The following is a 20,512-nucleotide window of genomic DNA, read 5'->3' as shown; positions in this document are numbered from 1 at the left end:
AAAGAGACTACATACTAATTATTCCTTTTGATCTTCACTTGCAGGAAGACATCTGACAACTGTCAGAGATAAAGCTTACAATTAGGCAGCTTTTTTAAATAATTAAGTACAGGAACTGAAGCTTTCCCTAGACTTCCCTCCTTTCTTCTACCTCCGGCTGTACTATTGCCTAGCCAGCTGAGAAGTCATATCCAGTCACTTTTCCCCACTGTAAATAAATACTAAATAAAAGTCAGCTCTAGTCCACCCAAATCACTCAGGTGACTAAGTTACCACCACGCTACTAGTAGAAATTTAGTAGAAATTAATAATCAGTGACCTTTCTAATTATGCACCAAAGGAAAGTTCACTTGATTTTTTTTTTTCCAGAAAAAAATTCATCATCTAGCTACTCAGTCATTAAAGTCTCTCCTGAAGATGTTTACAACTAAAACATAAAAAAAAAATATAACCCTCATGAGCAAAAGATGAAACGGAAAAACCAAAGATGAAAACGTGCAAGGACTATGATGACTTTGAGGAAGTATTTTATTGCTTGGTGAACCTCAGCACTCAGAAGCACAGTTCCACCTGCATTTGTTCTGTTTTGCATACTCTATAATTAATAAATACTTCGCTTTTATCTTGCTCATAGAAAAAAGTTAATAAGCACTAGAACTTAAGTAATAGCAATTTCAGGAGCTGTCTTAACGAAAAAAAGAGGATTTGTAGGGGAGTCAGGAGAATTCTATCACAGCAACTTCCTATGCTGAAGAGCTCTTCTAGCACTGACCTTGGCTTCTGCTCCCCAGACTTACTGATGTCAACAGAAATCAAGAATGATTGGATATTACAAAACCTAATTATCTTCTAAGATTTTTTTTACTGACTAGTATAATATTCCTGTTTAAAGATGTAGATTTCTTTTTTAATCTAATGTCTAGAAACATATATCACTATACTTGCTCTCTGTTTTTTCTTATTTTTCCAAATATTCACTGTGCTCCTATACAGAAGCCCACCTCAGTGAGATATCCAGATGCATCTAGACACTAATGTTAATCATAAAAACAAATAAATAAGCAAATAGTAAAGCTCTTAAAAACTGCCTGTTGCATACTCTTGAAAGTAAAAACGGGATATATACTGAATGGGAAGTTCCTTGCGAGTTATTGAAACAGATTGTCAGAATAGGGAGGGTCAAGAATCATTAGTGATACACAGCATTTTGAACTAGCATGCTAAAAAGGGACACTACTTTCTTAACCAGTGTAACTCTGTAAACCCACAATACTAATCAAGTCATTAAAAAATAGTGAAAAACGGGTCTGACACAAAACTACCAGAAATAGTTGAACATTTCTGCCCATTTCAATAGTGTTAGACCAGATCCCTGAAGTATTAGCTTAGTTTGATGGTGTTGTGAGAGAAAGTAAGAGATAATATTAAAAGGTTTAAAATTGAGAGTTAGGCTTAAAGAGGAATAAATCTATATGAAATTATTCCTTCCCTACCCTCTTTTTTTTTTTTTTTTTTTTTTAAAAAAAAAAAAAGGACAAATATAGATGGATAACAGTAAGCTAGCAGTAAATCTGATTTTAATAGTATATACTACATAGTATATACTACATACCCTGTGCTTATATTTGCTTTAGGGATAAAGTGTTGTTTGCTTGAATGTCTACTGCTTTGAGAAGGTTCTCCAAATCTTGACGTTTGTTGAAGTTACTTTGGCTCAAATAATTTAAGCACTTTAAGTGCCATTAAAGCACTGCTTCTTCACCATGTTTCACTGTTGCAACAATAAAAGACACAGTAAGTTGTTTCCAGGTAACAAAACTTTTTGTGCTGCAATAATACATGAACATGGTACAAGTTCTTCGCTTTTATATCGAGTGGAGGGGTTTTACAGATTTGCAAAATATTAAAATTGTTAATTTCAAGGCAGCAGATACAAATGTCCACTACAGAGATCCCCACTTTTCACTTGCAAATATTAGTCTTATTTGGATTACTGCAAAAAAAATTACGAGACAAACTTGTATGAGAAAAAGCCACAGCTGATTTTTTGAAGCTTGATTTCTCACAGAACACTCTAGCGTAGCGCTGATGATGTTTTGTATTACCAGACATTAAAAAAAAAAAAAAGTGTTGTATTACATTTTCATATTATTTCCCCATGTGCTGGCACAAATGATACCAAATTCCTCATGCCTCCACTTTCCTCTCAAAATAGGGCAGCCTAATCTGATCTGATTAATGTTCATAAACATCTAAAGGAACAAATGGATGAGGCCAGGCTCTTCTTCATGGAGTGCAGTGATAGAATAAGGAGCAATGGCCTAAAACACAAACATAAGTAGTTCCATACATAAAAATAAGCTGTTGCTTTTTATGGTTAGGGTGATGGAGCACTGGAACAGGATGCCTAGAGGCTGTGGAGTCTCCTTCTATGGAGATATTCAAGACCAGTCTGGACACCTACCCATGTGACATATTGTAGATAACCTAACTTAGTAGAGGGGCTGGACTCTTGATTTCTTGGGGCCCCTTCCTACCTCTGCAATTTGGTGATTCTATGCTTCTATTATCTATACCAGCACCTAGGAACAACTTCTTGCTCACGGTATATCTGAGAGAATACAGATTGTCACGGACCTAAACCATGCCAGAAACATTCACATGCTGCTTTTCATGCTTCTGGCATGGTCTTCTTCATTAACACAGCAGATCTGTTATGTTTCAAAAACTGCATTTTAACAATTAATTATAATACAGTACTCAAAGGAATGCTCCAGATTTACTTTTTTCTTGGCTTGTCCTGGTGATTTATAATTTTCAGCATTCTCTAAAAAAAAAATCTCAGGCAGCTTTTATGGTTATTTTCTCCCCAGAGGCACCACTGAGGGAAACGAATCACATGAATTGTAGTGTCTTCCCCATCGTGCCCTGTGCACTCTCCCTCAAGAATATATTGCAAAGTCAAAATTACTGCAGCACTTATAAGGTACACAGTGTTCTTTGATTTATGCCAAAAAAAAAAAAAAAAAAAAAAAAAAAAAAAAAAAAGACGAAGTATATTATCACTATACACTTTCATGTTCCTGGGAGGTGGAAATAAAAAAAAAAAAGACGTCAATCAGAGGCTTCTGTGCTTAAGTATCTCACAGGCTTTAGTTCAATGACTTTAATCACTTCACACTTTTGAAGAAATTCCTCAGCTTTTTGTCACTGACTTTAAAGCAAAGACACGTAGCCTCCTTCCAGCTAGAACAAAAAATAGTTTCCCTTATTAAGTTTAGCTTTACTAGTTTCATCATCTCTACAAAATTACCAGATTCTGCATCACAAATAAAAAAATACTGTAACAGTTGAAGGAAAAACTATTCAATATTTTGCTGCTTTCAGTGAGTTTGTGCTTTCTCCCAAGCACATCTTTAATTGCTTAAGAAGGATTATTAATTGCTATTCCAAACTGCTCAGCAATTCTAACAACTTATTGATGAAATGTTATCTTCCTGAGGCTCTAGACTTTGCTTTCATTTACTGTGCTATCACTAAGGTTCATTCATTATATTCAATATCAATATTATGCCAACCTAATCAAATAATTACTGCCTTTTTCAAATTACTCTCTTCTATACAAACTAAACATATTACTCCCTTCCTAAGTACTTTAAAAACTACAGCAGCAATTTGGCCCTATGACATCAACATGCCATGTTACTTCTTTCAATCTTATTTATTTTGCCTTCTACTTTGTGTCAGGGAAGGCTGTCTGTCCACTTCACTATCTGCCTATATGTCTTCACAACTTCCTGTAGCTGAGGCCTGAGCACCATCTGTGTTCAGAGAACCTTTTTCATGACAGAAAGCACTAATGGTAGTAAAGCCAGCACGGATCCAAAGATGCTTTTCTGAAGGTGAATCTGTGCCTCAATTCCTAAGCACAGACACAGTACAAGGAGTCCTTGCTGACTCCTCGTTACTTCTGGTTTTGTTCTATTCCTCAGTCTTCACTGGACTTTTTTTTTTTTTTTTCCTAAACATTTTTCCATACAAAGTAAAGCTTTGATTCCATAAAATACTTCCTGTAGCAAACTACACATCCAATAGATTCCATCTAAAACCTACAAAGAATTGCTTCCACTATCTTCAGTTCTCAGTCTTTAAAATATTTTAATTGCAGCTGGATATATGAAGTTCAGCTTAAATTAGGCGAAATACCATAAAGGAAGGACAAAACAACAGAAATATGTAAAAATAGCATGGAAAATAATCAGAAACACAGTGCTTTAAGCAAAATAAAAATTGCCCTTAACATTCAGAAAGCTAGAGCATGAAGAGATGTACTTTATGAAAAGCAAATTTGTGAATAATTAGTATTTTCACATCTCAGTGGAATAGTGCGAGATTTTTATGATATACATAATATACAAGTTTCAGTAATAAAAGGATGAAGAAACAGCAATACAATTATGAGAACATAAAAATCCACTAGATCAGATATTCAAGACAAGAATAGAATTTTGTCTATTTACATCACGTACATTAGCAACAACAACAACAACATGGTTCTTGTTAAATTCTGGGATAAGTGTCCTGGAGCACTGTAATATAGCAACTGAAGGAGAATGGGGCTGATAGCATGGAATTAATCTACTGAATGGTAAAAAGAATAGCATCAGAATTGTCACGCAACCTACTTGTTTTTCAAAAAGAATCTGAACATATAGAAATTGAGATTTGGGATTAAAAAAAAAAAAAAAAAAAGGAGGATTTAAGTCATAATGATGATTTCTGAGCATCTGATACCTTGTAGCAGCACTTCTGACCATTAGAAATTGCTACAAATATTTACTTGACTGAATTAATAGAACAATTTATTCCCACAAGAAATTATACACTTTCACCAGCTCCTCCTTCACTGTCTGTTCAGTTCCTTCTTAAAGATAAATTTTTTAAAAATAAAGAAAAAATAGCCAAGGTAAATCTGTTAAATATATATATTTTAAAAATATATATTATAAAAAATATATATATTTAAAAAAAAAAAAAAGAAAGAAAACACTGTTGATATAGGTATGTTCAGGTACCAAAAAAAAAAAAAAAAAAAAAAACCTTGGCAAAAAAGATATACAAGCCAAATTAAAACTTCAAAAACACAGAAAGTAAATTTGCCGTGGAAATGGAAGAGCTAAGTTGTGGGGCCTTTTAACCTTTCCATCTTTCCTGTTTTTTTCCACCTTTTCAACTGTTAACCCAAAAAACAGTGGGAGTGACAACAAAAGATAAAACTGAATGAAGGATCCCTGTTTTAACTTGCAAGTTGCTAAACTTCATGGAGATTCAGAAGAAATAACGTGTCTAGAAAGGATATCCTTTTTTTCCCCTTCTAAAATGAATGTTCTTACATCAGAGAGGTATTCATCCCTTATGTATTAAAAAGATAAGCATTATTATCTGGTTAATAAAAAGTGAAGTTGACAACATCAGCAGCTTTCAAAATAATTGTACGTGAATTTGATCAGCAGAATGTTATTAACACTGCAAGATGAAAAACAAACAGGATGGAAATTTTCACATTTGGAGACATCATTATATTCTGTTTTTGAGAAACAGAAGCAAACAAACCCTTGCTTAAAATGCTAATCACGCTGAGTTCACCACCATTATGCTAGAGCACTGTTAATTCTCTGCAAATATACAAGATGACAGAAATTTCCTAGAGGTATGTAAGGTTACAGAGCTCACACTTCAATCATGTAATTCATTTGGATTTGCTGGAATTTCATATATAGGAAATTCATTCTCCCCCAGTATAGGAAACTTCACTAATTGTCAGAAAGTACAGACAAAAAATGTTGATACTGTTGTACATATGTGTTTCACTTAGTATCTGTCTCCTTCTATAATAACTACAGGAAAATTTAAATTCAGACATCTCATTTGAAAGCTTACGCTGAACGTTTACTTGGTGGTATTCTAGTAGGGGTCAGTAATGGCTTTTATGACAATTTTCTATTTTCTTGATCAGCCTTCAAGAAAAATAAAAGGCAGAAAGAGAGGCAACATGCTTCTGTTGAAATTTCCTGAAACTGAATTTTGTGTACATGTGTGCGTATTCACAACAGAGAAATAATATGCTTAATTTCCTTCGCCACTTCCCCCCAGCCCTGACCTGACTTAAACTCCTTTTTTCAAGGTTTCTGTTATGCCAACTTCATCCATGCCCAAAGTCATAATACCACCTCAGGGCTTAGATTCCAGCTATTTCTGAAATCTCTTCCAATTCAGTAGTAGAAGAGTTCTATAGAGAAAAAAAAAAAAAAAAAAAAAAAAAAAAAAAGAATATTAAGATTTGAGAAAATTAAAGGCACAAATAGCCTGAAAACTTCCATACAGATTCTTCAAGTTTTATGCGAGAGCTTTCTTCTGTACCCAGTGAGTCACTTGTAAATGGGATTTATAAAATCAACTAACAAACTATTTCAGGACTGATATTCAATAATGTACAGCATTTGAAAAACATAAGAAAACCAAAGAATACATTTTTGTTATTTTGCTGGTCTACTTCAAAAGGAAGAATAATAGAAAGTGGTCCAGAAATCTAAAATTATTTGAATACGAAAAAATTAGTAGCGAGCAGCTCAAAGCTGAAAAATTTTTCCATCGAATAATAAGCCTGGGCTGAAAGCATCACATTTAAATGGTAGTCTGCAAAAATATTTTAAGTAATAAATATTTCAGCATCAGACAAAACATATATGTAGATTCAAATTTCCTTATACATAAATAAGAAAATTTGAATCTACATATAGATATATTCAACTTTCTTATATAAGCACAAACACCTTCTTATTTCATGTATATGAAGTGGTTGATGCCAACTCTTAAGATAGTTTTCCACAGAATCTCAAGATTTGTGCCAAAGGGAAGCTGCAGACTTGCCAGAATTCAGTATTCAAACAAGGAAAAAAATCCAAGTTTATTTGTAATATTTCCTTTCGCATCTGTGTGCCTGTCATTTACTGTCAAGATATATTGTAAGGGTATGTATAAGGAGAGAGCAATTTCTCCTTTAAGGTTATCTGGTCACACACAGCAAGCAAACGTTAAACAATATCAAGAACAGAATATATCACTACACCACTGATCAATTCCAAAGTGCATTCACCTTCACTGCTGTTCCATATGAAACAAAATAGACTTCAAACTCATGAGATTCAGATATCTCAAAAATAGAATACACATTCACTTCAAATACCCAAAGTATCTGATGTTTGCACTAGGCTGGCAGACGTGAAGAGACCTATACCCTCTTGGAGAGCTGTCTGACAATCAGATGACTATACTGGCATCTAAAGCAGTACCAGATGCCTACATTTATTCTGAATACCATTCATCATGTCTATAAAGCCATAAAAACAGCAGGTAGGGAATAATTACTCACAATTTCTCAAATATAAGATATGGACATTAGCAGGTAGCAGATTTAAAAGCAAATATTAACCAATACATTTTCACACCTGTGTCTGCATTTGGAGCATAGGGCTGCTGACCAAAATGCCTCCAAGTACACATCAGCTGTACATACCTCTCATCATCTTCACCGTACATTCACTCTAAAAATGCGAATGGCACCATTAAGAAGCTGCAACATTGCTACCGCTGCTTAGTCAGAAGACTGGAGGGTGCTTTATAAGAAGGAAAAGAGATTGAGCTTAGAATATTGATAATGCTAAACTTACATTTCTTACTGGTATGCTGGGATTGAAAAGCTGAAGTGAGAACTTAAAGGATAGAGGACCTTTTCTAAATTAGCAAAAAAAAAAAAAAAAAAAAAAAAAAACAGTTGAAATTCAACTATCAAACAGAAATACAAACAGGCTACTCTAAAAGTAATCCCTTCTGTTTTATTCTGTTAGACAACATCAAAGGCAGATGTTAGTGATATGGTAATAGAGGTTGAACCTTCCCACCAACATCCCATTTCATTTTGTTGCTGTGTGACAGATGACAACAGAGGGGCACTCTGAAAAAATGGCACCAGACATGGAATGGTGTATGAAGCAAAGGTGTGTCACTGAATTCCTCTATAAGGAAAAAAATGACACTCTCTGACAGTCTTTGACACTTGCAGAGTGTTTTTGGAGACTTAATAAAGGAGGTCAGCACAGTGAGGTGGCAGGTGGTATGTTTCAGCAGCAATGACATTAACTGTGGGTCACATATGCTGGTGCAGATATTTATGAGCATGGCATGCAGGCTTTTGTTGATGGCTAACAAAAATGCTAATGGTGGCAACCTAGCAACTCTGTTGAAAAATACTGTTTTGAAGCTGAAATTTACACAATCAATCAGTGTTATTGTGCTCTTTTATCTATTGTAGTTCTATGGAAATAAATAGGAGGCATTTCTTTTGGAGCAACCTACATAAACAACAAACTTTCACCATCTTCTGACAGTGTATTAATGAGCCAATAAAAAGGCACTACAAGTGTACAGGAATGAGCAGTACAATTCCCAAGGGCAACAGATAATTTTGATGTGAAATATCTTTTTTCAAATGCAGCTCAGGAATGTGACTGGATAAATCAATAAGAGAAGAACAACCTAAAAGTGAACTTCCTATCTTTAAAAATGGGACATTTGGGATATTTTTGAAGCATCTGTTTACTTAAGAACTTTGAAATTGAAAATACTGATACCTAATTAACACCACATCAGTGATAGGGAAAGAAAAGTAATCACACCTATCATTTGAAAGTATTTCCAGCAAGTCTTAGCTGCATGCTGATCCTGATGATTTCATTCTCTGCATTGAGTCTAACTCCTTATCCACTATCCTCAACTAAAACTTTGAATTTTGCTGATAAAACTTTTCAACGTGAAAACGTTGGATAGCTTCTGAAACATTTGTCCTATGGGAAAGTTCCTGGCCTTCAGCAGTGGAACAGGTCAGATTAACTGCAACAATAGCCTTGCAAATTAACTGATAAGTAGAATTTTTTTATTTTTTTTTTTTTAACTTTAATCTATACCATCATGATGCATGAACTGTATTTTTCTATAACAAATGGATCACTTTGGAATCGCATTAAGGTTATATCACTATACAGAAAGCAACTACAGTGCTAAATTATTAATGATCAGATTCTAAAAAAGTGTGATGAATTGCAACACTTTGACTGTGACTTTCAGTTAGATTTCATTTTTTATTAATTCACTAGAAGCAGTATATTTACTTATCTTTATATACATAATCTGTTTGTTCTGTTCTAATAAAACAAGCTTGCTCTTCCTTTTAACTAAAAAGCACATAAAGAACAACACAGCAATACTAATGTAACAAAGTCAGTAAAAATAACTGTAGATCACATGCACTAAAAAGAAACACTGTCCTTGAATTCTGATATTTTTTTTTCAAAACCTCATAGATGTGAGTTATAATCTTTCATTCCCTTTTGAAGTATACTCAGCCGCAGAAGTCAATGGTGTTTACAAATTGAATTTTCTGAAATGCTTCAGGTTGTTTTGGTGGAGAAGGATTTTTCAGAGTGTGACTGATTCCAGCAGGTTCTCTATTACTAGCAGGTACCAGACACTATGAAAGACACAAGGACCTGAGTTTTCCCTACTGTACAATTTAAGGTGCTTTTCATGAGCGCCTTGTACGTTCCACATATAACTGATTTGCTTATTCTGAAGTACTGCAGTCTTAGCCACACTCAAGCTTAAAGCTGGAAATCAAGAGCAGAGATTGACACACCAAAGGATCAGTCACACAGCCATCCAGAGGGACATACGCTGGGTAGGTAGCTGACGGGGACTTCAAGGTGTTCAGTAGGGAGAAGTGCAGAGTGCTGCACCTGGGGAGGAACAGCCCCAGCACCAGGACATGTTGGTGGCACCAAGCTAGAAAGCAGCTTTGCAGAAAAGGACGTTGAAGTCCTGGTGGGCAAACTGAGTAGGAGTCAGCAGTGTATCTTTGCTGCAAAGAAGGCTAATGGGATTCTTGACAGCATCAGGCAAAGTATCATCAGTAGGTCAAGAGAGGCAATCCTTCCTCTCTACCCAACATTGGTGCAGTAGCACCTGCAAATCTGGCTCCAGATCTGGACTCCCTATCACAAGAGAAAGCTGGACATATTAGAGTCCAGAGGATGGCTCTCATGATTATCAGTGCAAACAAATAAATGATTCTAAAGTTATTTTCAAATTAAAGTACATATCCATGGATGATTTACTCTCACAACTCTATTTCTGAATTACATTTATACACTTCAATTATTAAATAATGCTGTTTCTGTTTCTCCCCTTGATTTTTGACACTGGAAGAAATCTACTATGCTTTTATTTTCTCTATGTTCTTATCAAGGTAGGTAGTAGCACAGATGTTTGAATTTATTATCATGAAAGTACAGATTGATTATATCAAGTTAAAAAGACATTTTTTATTAGCTCACAGAATGTCAAGGAGTAAAATTTGTGAATAAACATTGCAGCATCATCACAACAAACACAATTTGACATTAGTGAGAAAATACTGAGTATCTTTTAAATGGGATACGGGATTTAACGTAACAGCTTTTGCATTCATTTTCTAAAAGTATGGGATCAATTCTCATTTATACTAAGTGCTACCTTAAATGAGAGGTAGCCCAAAAAATAATCATCTTTTCAATTAACCTGAAAAGAATGGTTGAATTAATAGCAATAGATGGAAATATAATTTCAGTACAATAAAGGTGCATTAGCTTAAATGAAAAGCATCACCTTTGTTTTCCTTAAAAGGACTGGAGCATCAAGGGAGAAAAAGTCAAAATTAAAATTCACCATTTGATACTTAATGAAGTGCAAAGCAGGAGGAAGTTAATGTGTGAAGATACAAGTTGCTATTGTACTTTAACAATGTATTTTTTAGGACTTGTGAGTATGGCTGGAGTCCCTGTCCCTGCAGGTATTCAAAAGACCTACAAATGTGGCACTAAGAGACATGGAGAGTGAAGGGACATCATGCTGACAGTTGGAATTAATTGCCTTAAAGACTTTTCCTATCCTAGATTATTCCATTATTTTTTAGACATAGTAAACCAATAAGCTTATAATCATATCTACAAAAATTTTCATTATTTTGGCAACACAGAACAGACAATAATTGTTCCATATTTAAAGTAATTCTTAGCTCTCTATGACAACTATCATTCACATTTCAGATGTATAAACAAGAAGCAGCTTCCACAATGGCAAAATCCATGGACCATCACAGACTTAATAAATGAGTATTCAAAGGAAATGAAAATTTGAAAACAAATTCTGATTTTCTAACACTGATCTGAGACATCAAAAAAAAAAAATGAATACCCATAGCATTGGCACTATTTCTGACCGGCCCTTCCTCTCAAGATTTTCATTAATACTGAAGTTGTAGCTTTTTCTAAAATTAAACAAAAATCAAGCTGAATGACAACAGTTGTCTGATAATAACACAGTCCATCTCTAGAAGTCAACAGAATTTCAAAATGTAAGCTGGTCTAAAAGAAAATTTATTAGCCAGTTTATTCAAGGTAAATGGTTGCACTGGTAGCAACAGATGAACATGGACTCCCATGTAATCTAAAAACATTTCTCCTAGCTTCATCTCCCACATTTAGTTTTGAACACAGCTGTCACAAACAAGTAGTCAATTTAAAAGAATTAACGGCGAGATAATTTCCAGAAAACATTTTAAGAAAATAAATTTTCAAAACATAGGATGGCAACCATATATTTATCAAAATTTTCATAAATCAAAGATTTATGAAAACTTACTCCCAAGCAATTCTCCAAGTTTAAATCTTCGCGACTGCATTTTATAACCCCATCTGTCTCAATAACGCTGCACTCTGAGATGATCCGTTATCCATGCAGAACTAATACTCCCAGCCACCCTGTCACCATAATTTAATTTCTTACTTGATTTATTGGCTTTTTATATAATTTCTATTAGGAAAATCTTGGAAATAACACAGGAAAGCAGCATAAAACAAGATCTGAGTGTAAGAATTTAGGAAGTATCTATCCAGAGATTATTTACAACGGAGGGTTCCACTTCCTACAAAGAAAGAAGTGTGTGTAGGAAGACAAACACAGGTCCACAGGAAAAGCCTGCAAGCCAAATACAGCAGAACATTCATGAGGAAACTGTAGACATTTGTACTGATGGAGGAAGGAAAAAGCAGCAGGATGTAATTTTGAGAAGGAATAGAGAAAGATTTGATTTGAAAACTGAATCAGTACTAGTTATCTGACTGAACTATATTGGAACACCCTACCTGCTGGGAATTGCCACTGGCAGAAACAGAGGCTGCAGATACATGGGCAGCGAGGGAGAAAATTTCCTGGCAAGATTAAAACTACCTGCATCTCATTTCACCCAGACATTGGAAACTTACAGAGACAGATGTCTGGCTAGGCTCCTGGCAGAATTCTGTAACCCAAATAATTTGTAACAAATAGTAGGAGTACAATACAATATACAAATGTAATACATATGACTACTAATACAAGAGTCTGGCCAGTGTAAAGCAAACTGACTTATCTTTTATTTCCACCTCTTAAGTATGCAAAAGCATGAGCCCATAAGAATTGTTAAGTTTTAGAAGGTACTTTCCCCTTCCATAAGATCTCACACTGAGATTAGTGATTTTCTACAAAATCAAACTAATACTCTGCTTATTGGCTCAGTTTAGAAGAACGTTCGTTTTCAGTCAATTTGGAATAGGCCTGAATGGATGCAGAATTAAATAAACCAACCTAACTCTCCAGTTGAGCAACCTGTATAGATAGATGTAGTTCAACAAAGAATCACAGAATCCCAGAATACTATCAAGTTGGAAGGGACCCAAATGAACCACTGAGTCCAACTCCTAGATCCGTACAGAATCACACAATTCGAAGTCTATGTTTGAGAGCACTGTCTAAACACTTCCTGAACTCTGGTAGCTTAAGACTGTGACCATTGCCCTGGCGGAGCCTCTTCCAGTGCCTGACCAACCTCTGGTGAAGAACCTCTTCCTAATCACCAAGCTGACCCTCCCACGAAACAGCTCCATGCCATTACCTCAGGTCCTAATATATAATACACATACACACACATATATGCACATACACTATATATAAAAAATATACATACACAGAAGGAAATTTTAATACAGAAACAGTTTTAAAGTTACCTTAGGGGAAGTGAGCTCTAATTAACATATTAAGAACAGAACTGGATACATTCCAAAGAGGTAACAGCATAATTAAATCCAAAATAAGGCTATGCTTAGAAACCAATACAGGGTTATTTCATCTTCCTGCATGGATATTGGTTTAACAAATGTCTTCATTCATACTTCTTCTTAATAGGATTACTCTAACTATGGTGTGTTTGCTGTTGCAGTGCAATCCTTCTAACTCAAAAGTCATTCTGCTATACAATTTCTTCTTACTGGCATTATATCATTTATTGCGTCAATGAAAGAAGACAGAGCTGTTTTATTAATTTTCAGCATTGAAGGTTCAAAAGTTCATTTCTAATTTTAACATGATCGAGTATTTTTCCTTCTGTTATTAAAGGACTGGGGGTCATAGAAAGGACAAGACAAGAATAACGGAAATATATCTGTTAATTGTAATAGGTGAATGTCATATGTATTGTTTTGTGTTTTTTTTTCCCCCCATCCAAAAGATAACTTGTTAGCTGCAAAAAAAAAAAAAAAGTTTCTCCTAAACACACTCTACCTAGGAAATTGACTTCAAAGTGCAAAGAAACAAATTTCAAACAAATCGTTAAGGGCAAAGAATTAATAACCTCAAAATATAGCACAAGAGAGTACAAAATCCAGATTTAAACCTTTCTTAATCCCTGTTTCAACATAGAACAAATTGCCTATCATAGAGTTACTCGGTTTAAGTTAGCTGATTGGCATGATAAAGATTAAATCCTGAGCTGTACTGAAGAACCATAAAAAATGCTGTCTCCACCACGTAATTACTCCAGGTGTGACTTTTGCTGAAGTCTTGCCTGGAATATTTACTTTCCTGTGCTATCACCATATGGAGTGCTCATTCATACTCTCATTCTGAAGATGTCCTGCTGTCATGCATACATGTGCTAGAGACCTAAAAAGGCTGAACATCACAGCAGGTACCTGATACCTCTTCTCTTGGTGTAGCAGCTGCATATTTGCTTTTCCCTCTCCCTCTGACTCCCCAGATGCACTGATGATTCCTGCTGCTTCAGCTGTGCTACATTAGCTTAGGCCACCCTCTGAGCAGGTAGGAGTTCTTACTATGGTTAGGAATAAATAAATTACAAAAATAAAATTCTCAAACAAATGGTAATAATACACCTAGGAACTTTCCCAATATCGCATATTTAAGCAAAGATGTTTTTGAAGAAGTACAGAAGTAAACACACTGGCTCACTTCCCACGATTTCAGAAGTTTTAAATTCTGTTGAGCTTTGGTATAAAAAAAAGTTGGAATAAACATAATAAGTTGTCCCCAGTTCTCATTAAAATCTATGCCCAATGGATTTCTCACACAGACCTTCATGAATATTATCTTTTTTCTAAATACAGATAAATCACAAAACTTCTTTAGCTATACCACCTCACCAGTACAGGTGATGCTTATTTAGCTTCATGATTACTTTCAAAATTCTTTTCTCCCTTGCTGCTCCACTGTCAAAATATTCTAGCAGCTCTTTAACTGCTGTTTCATAACTAAAGCAGCATCACATAATTTAAAAAACACTGCTTTGCCTCCTTAAAGATTTAGCACAGTAAGTAACCATTACTAAAGGTAATGAATATCTTCAGAAGTAGTGCAGAAGGCTGCATTTCTCCAGTCCTCCCCACTCCTGAGACTCTCATAAGGTAATCTGGAGTTGTACTGCAAAAAAACAGGAACACTGACTTCTATATTTCTAACTTCTATATTTTGTAACACAGATAAGTACTCTTGCTACGAAAAGTCACACAACAAGTTTTAATATATCCAACATGGCCTCAAAACTCTTTCAGATAAAAGAATAAATCATCACAAGAGCCCCAGTAATTTTATATTCACTTCAGCATTGCCTGTTGCCTTTTTAATTTGGATCATCTCAAAATACAATTATAGAATGCCGTAACTGAGAGTTTCTTGGAGAACAAAAGCAACAACTCTGTCCTTGCATGGAAAAAAAATAGAGTTCTTTATGGATGAGAGAAAAAGGTCTTTGTCATACACTTCAAAAATAAAGGATTATAAGAGGCTCTACACTGCCATTATGTAGCGTTTTCTCTAAGTCAATGCATTCCCTTAGCAATGCATTCCCCCAACTAAAAGTCCCACTTTTTATCTCTTCAGCAATAAGAATTATTTTACATTTCAATTAGAGGGCTGAAAAAAATTTGTACAACTGACTTTCCTTTCTCTTTAAGAAAGGTGATAAGAGTCACAGCCTATGAGCTAGTGAGACATCACAGAACTCCAAGAACCCTCCATGGTACAATCACCAGAGTCAGATGTAGATTTCAGCTAAGCAAAAAGTGCTTACTGTTTTGTCCTTTGTGTTAAAAACAGAACAGCATAACTGCTCATTTTGAATCCACTAAAAATAAAATGAGAAAGTGACATTACAGAATATTCAAAGAAACATCACACTATATTTTGTGAGAAACACATTATTCCATCTAATTGCTATGAAATTACAGTTAATTATTTCTGATGCACTCTCCATGCTTCATTTATGTTGAAGAAATCAGGAAGTGTTGAATTACATACACCTTCTGAGAATCAGGAAATAGAATAAACATCTCAGGCATAGGTTGTGGTTTATTTTGTTATTTTTTATGCTGTTGTATTGTGTGTATGTTTATTATTTCTGCAAATCATTGGAGTCATGAACTTTGCAGGCACCGTTGCAGTACCAGGAAATTATCCCAAATCTGTGATGCAACAGTGGTTCTTGAGCATTTCATGGCTGAATGCTACTTCTTCACAGTGTATTACTCATGCTGTACACGTATTCAGGAACTGGACTCAATTCTTCTAGGTCCCCTTTCAACACAAGGCATTTTGTGATCTGATTTTTTTTTTTTTTTTGTGATCTTAAAAAAAAAAAAAAAAAAAAAAAAAAAAAAAAAATCACTGATTGTAGAAGTAGGAGTCATTAAGAGATTTCTGGCTGACGAAACACATCCAAAACTTCAATGACCTTTTCAGGATCAGCAGTGATCTTTTATCTTCTTTCTAATTCACAAGTTTTTTGGTTGTTGTTCTCAAGAAATTTTTTTTTTTAAATTATAAAGAGTGCTTTCTCATGCTTTGGAAAAGCTTTTCAAAATAAAGAAAGGAAAATTAGGAACTCTTCCCTTTATGCGCAATTGTGCTTTTCAAAAGTACAAATACAACAGGGAGAGTATATTAATCTTCAATTAATCACAGCTTGTTTGTAAATTAAATAGAAAAGGTCATTATACCCAATTGTAGAACACACAGCATTTAAAGTGGTAAACATACACAGTAAGGATTATTTTTCGTAAAATATATTGACATTTTGGGGAATACCCCTTAGGATTACTTGTTCCATATTCCAAAGCCTGTCATTATGAGACCACATACATACACAAAAGAATAAGGGAAATAAGGGATCATCTGAAGTTGTTCTTTGTGCATGTATGGTAAGTTGCTCCAAAAGCAGTACTTCCAGAAGTGGTATGGCAGTAAAGGTCAAAACTTTCTGTCAATATTTTGTTATATTTGTTGTCATAAGACAGATGGCAGCAGAGGCGCAGACTCACAGAACTGTGCCGGACATGAAATTGGATATGAAGAAGTATCACTGTATCACTGAAATATCAGTGAAATCAGAAATATCAGTGTATAATGGAATTCCTTCATGAGAAAAAATTACACCCACTGACATTCATTGACACTTGCTGAATGTTTCTGGAGACCAAACAGTGAATGTCAGTACAGTGACATGGTGGGTGGTGCATTTCAGCAGTGGCAACAGCAACATGGAAGACATGCCCTGTTCCACACAGCCACGCACAGCTGTCACACAACAAAATGAAGTACATCTCGTTTAGCCCATCTGAGCAAATTGGCTAACAGTAGTGACTTTTGAAGAAAAAAAAAAAAAAAGTGTTTAGGAAAGCTTCTGGACCTACTAAAGTCACTTATTCTAGCATAGCATACAGAATATTTCACTTCACTTTGAAATATCTGTTTATAGTCAGGAAACACAAATTTTTAGTTTGCAAGGAGAGTTCAGACTGAAATACTCATATAACATAAATCACTACCAACTCCTTTATGTGGCAGTACGCAGTCTTCAAATAGTAGGCCTACTCCACTTTTATTATCTTAAATTATATTCTCTGGACCCTTGGGCTGGATGCCCATCATCTCTCCATCACTAGCAATCTTTCTGTACCACAGAAGACTTTGTGACTTCACGATCCTTGCCATGGAGAAATATTCCTCCAAAAACTTGCATTAATGAATCACTGGTTTCTTTCCCCCTTTGCTCCTTTAAAAAATTAACTGCACTAGCAAAGCTTCTTCAGCCCAGAGCACTTTGAAATCTGTTGGTAACTTTTATGATGACATTTTTACTGAGCTAGTGAGGATGCACTTTACTCAGCTAGTCCTGACACTTGCTACAGAACACTTAATGAGGATGGACAAAATTTACAACATATTCTATTCCATGACGGATCACCACAAAAAAAAAAAAAAAAAACACTGACAGCTATACTTCTTACACACAGAAAACGTACAGTAACATTTCCACAGATATTTCTGCAGTACTCAACAAATGCAAAGCAAAACTCCACCCTCAGAATTCACTTCACAGCACAGGAGATCCTACTGCAGTGATTAACAATTCTCTGTTTTTGCAGACATGTTGTGTGCAGTTGCACTGGAATTACAACATAACCCATACAACTACCTAGGGAACAGTGACCATTAAAAATCATAGAAATGTTGACCATCCCATCTGTGTTAACACAGGGCTTACAGAGATCACATTGACAACTGCCTGTTCAGAAAATAGAATGCTTAAATATGTCAGTAAATGCAATGTTTTTTATTTTTAACCACTACTAGTATAAGTACAAAGGCTTTGAACTGGTTTCACTGTTATGGGCTCTGGATTTTTCTGATTCAATTTATGTTGCTTAGTCAAGATAGAAAGTATTAAGAAATCAGATTACTATTTTTTTTTTTTTCTTAGCTACAATTTATAGTGAGAACAAGTAGCTATTCAATGTAGCTAGAATTGACTGAAACTCTAGAATAAAATAGTGAGGTAAAGAACATATATGATGGAACCAGATACTCTATAGACTGTGAACAAAAACAGTGCTCAGTCACTACAGGGATTCCATAATTCAATTAAAACCAGTTTTTAAAAAAAGAGAACAGAAAAAACGAGTAATTGCACTAGCAATGTACTGTTGACCACATTTTAGCTGTATTCCCTTGTTCCTCTTTTTGGACATTGAAAGGTTCTAAGTATACCCAGGGTCCTTTCCCAGCAGTTCTACACAAAACCCTTTTCCATTTAACCTACCACACTGTAAACATAACCTTTGAGAAGGCATAAAACATTTTCACATTGTGTCACTGAGGTGGAGTTGGGAGGGATATTTTCTTAAAACAAAGGCCATTCAGTTAGAGAATGAGGAATGCCTTTGTAACTTCAGTAATCTCAAGCGGCTGCCTCCCTCATAACACAAATACAGAATATACATCTATATACTTGCATTTATAGGTAAATATTTCCGCATTGGTATTTCCCATGTGAATATGCAACAGAAAAAAAAAAAAAAAAAAAAAAACCAGCATAACTTCTTCCTAATGTAAATATTCACATCACTACACAACAATAAAATAAAGAAAAAAAAAAGCTCTTCACAGTAACTGACATATCGCTTTGAAAAGTGATAACATGCTTAGACTGCAGCACACAGACTGCATTTATAACAGTTTGAAAGACTGTATTTTATGTGATACACCTATGGAAATGAAGCAACTCCTGTAGACTTTTCAACTTAAATTAAAAGTATCTCAGCTGAACAAGACATAGACAAGTCTACTGTGTTGAACGCAGGCTTATTCAAACACACTTACATATATCCAAACAGAAGGGACAGCATAATGAGCACAGGTGTTTCAGGCCTTTTAAGCAGCCTTTGAATGCTGTGCCCGAAAGGACATCTCCCTGACTTACAACACAGCTGCTATGAAAGAATTCACATGGTTTCAGTCAGGTTAGAAACATCTGAGCTTTGTTCAGTTGTCTGACCCAGGAGTGGCCAATGCCACCCCCAAAACACTAAGAAACTGTCATTTTGTGGAACCCAGAAATAGCCCAACCTGATAAAATTTCACAGAAGTTTGGTAACCATAAGTTCAATATTAGCAAATAACTTCCAAACCATTCTCAACCTGCTCTAAAATTGTTCTATTGCACAATGAATATTGCTGTTTACTTCAAATATTAGCAGTCTACCAGCCTTATAGAAGAAGAGAGATAAGGTTATAACAAATATTCTTGAGCCAGTCTCTTTCAATATCTTCAGCTGGTAGTACTTCATATAACATTAACAGTTTTACTGGAATATAGGTTGAATCCAAATTCAGATACCCTGAGTACATAAAAAACTCTCAGCTATGCAAAACTACATTTTGCATATAGTAGGGGCTAAAACACCTTCTACAGTAAGAACGTTTAAAACAAGGAAAACGTTTCGCCAAGCCTTCTCTGCCTAAGATCACAGAACTTTTTAATACTGCGCTAAAAGACAACACAGACTGTAATATTGCAGGTACAGGTGTGGTGGTTTTCTGTGATGGGTAGTTAAACTACATATCTGTTTTCTAACTCTTCCTCAAGAGAAAAGGGGGAGAATAATGATGAAAAAGAGCTCTAAGACTGAGATAAGGACATGTGGATTGCTCACTGATTATCAACACAGACATAGACTCAGCATAGGGAGATTAACGTACCTCATTGCCTGTTTACTGAGAAATTCAAAGCAAAGTAAAAACAGCTTCCCCCTATCTACTCTCTCCTGCCTCCTCCCCCGGAGTAGTGCAGAAGAACACAACTCCATGGTCCCTCCCATTGCCTGCCATCCTTCCCAAACTGACCTGTATCGGCTTCCCAAGGGCGCAGCTCCTCGAGCACTGCTTCAATATGGCTCCCTTTCACGAAGCCCACTGCTCCACGGGCAGCAGTGCTTCCTGCCCTACTACGGCTCCTCCCCAGGGGATGCAGCTCCGGCCCGAGGTTGCTCCTGCGGGGGCTCTTCATAGGCTGCGGCCTTTATGCCACATCCGCTGCTGCACAGCGTGCACGGCTGCACTAAGAGATCTGCTCCACGTGGTGTGCGTGCGCTGCAGGCGACAGTGCGCTCCACCTGGCAGGCACCTCCTGGGCTGCAGAGAGCATCTGCTGCTTACCTAGAGCACCTCCTGCAGGGCACTTTGGTGCTGGCAG

General features: G+C 35.7%; 1 long non-coding RNA gene across 1 annotated transcript in view; it reads right to left on the bottom strand.

The window, feature by feature from the left end:
* LOC125692052 (uncharacterized) overlaps positions 1–20,296 on the bottom strand; it is a 78,795-nt gene extending 58,499 nt beyond the window's left edge. Inside the window, exon 1 of the long non-coding RNA XR_007376427.1 lies at positions 20,164–20,296. This is a non-coding gene — a long non-coding RNA (uncharacterized LOC125692052). The remainder of the gene's footprint in view (positions 1–20,163) is intronic.
* Between the last annotated feature and the right edge of the window lie 216 nt (positions 20,297–20,512).

Source organism: Lagopus muta, chromosome 4 (assembly GCF_023343835.1).
Source record: "Lagopus muta isolate bLagMut1 chromosome 4, bLagMut1 primary, whole genome shotgun sequence".
NCBI lineage: Eukaryota > Metazoa > Chordata > Aves > Galliformes > Phasianidae > Lagopus > Lagopus muta.
This window is presented reverse-complemented; position numbering and strand designations above follow the sequence as displayed.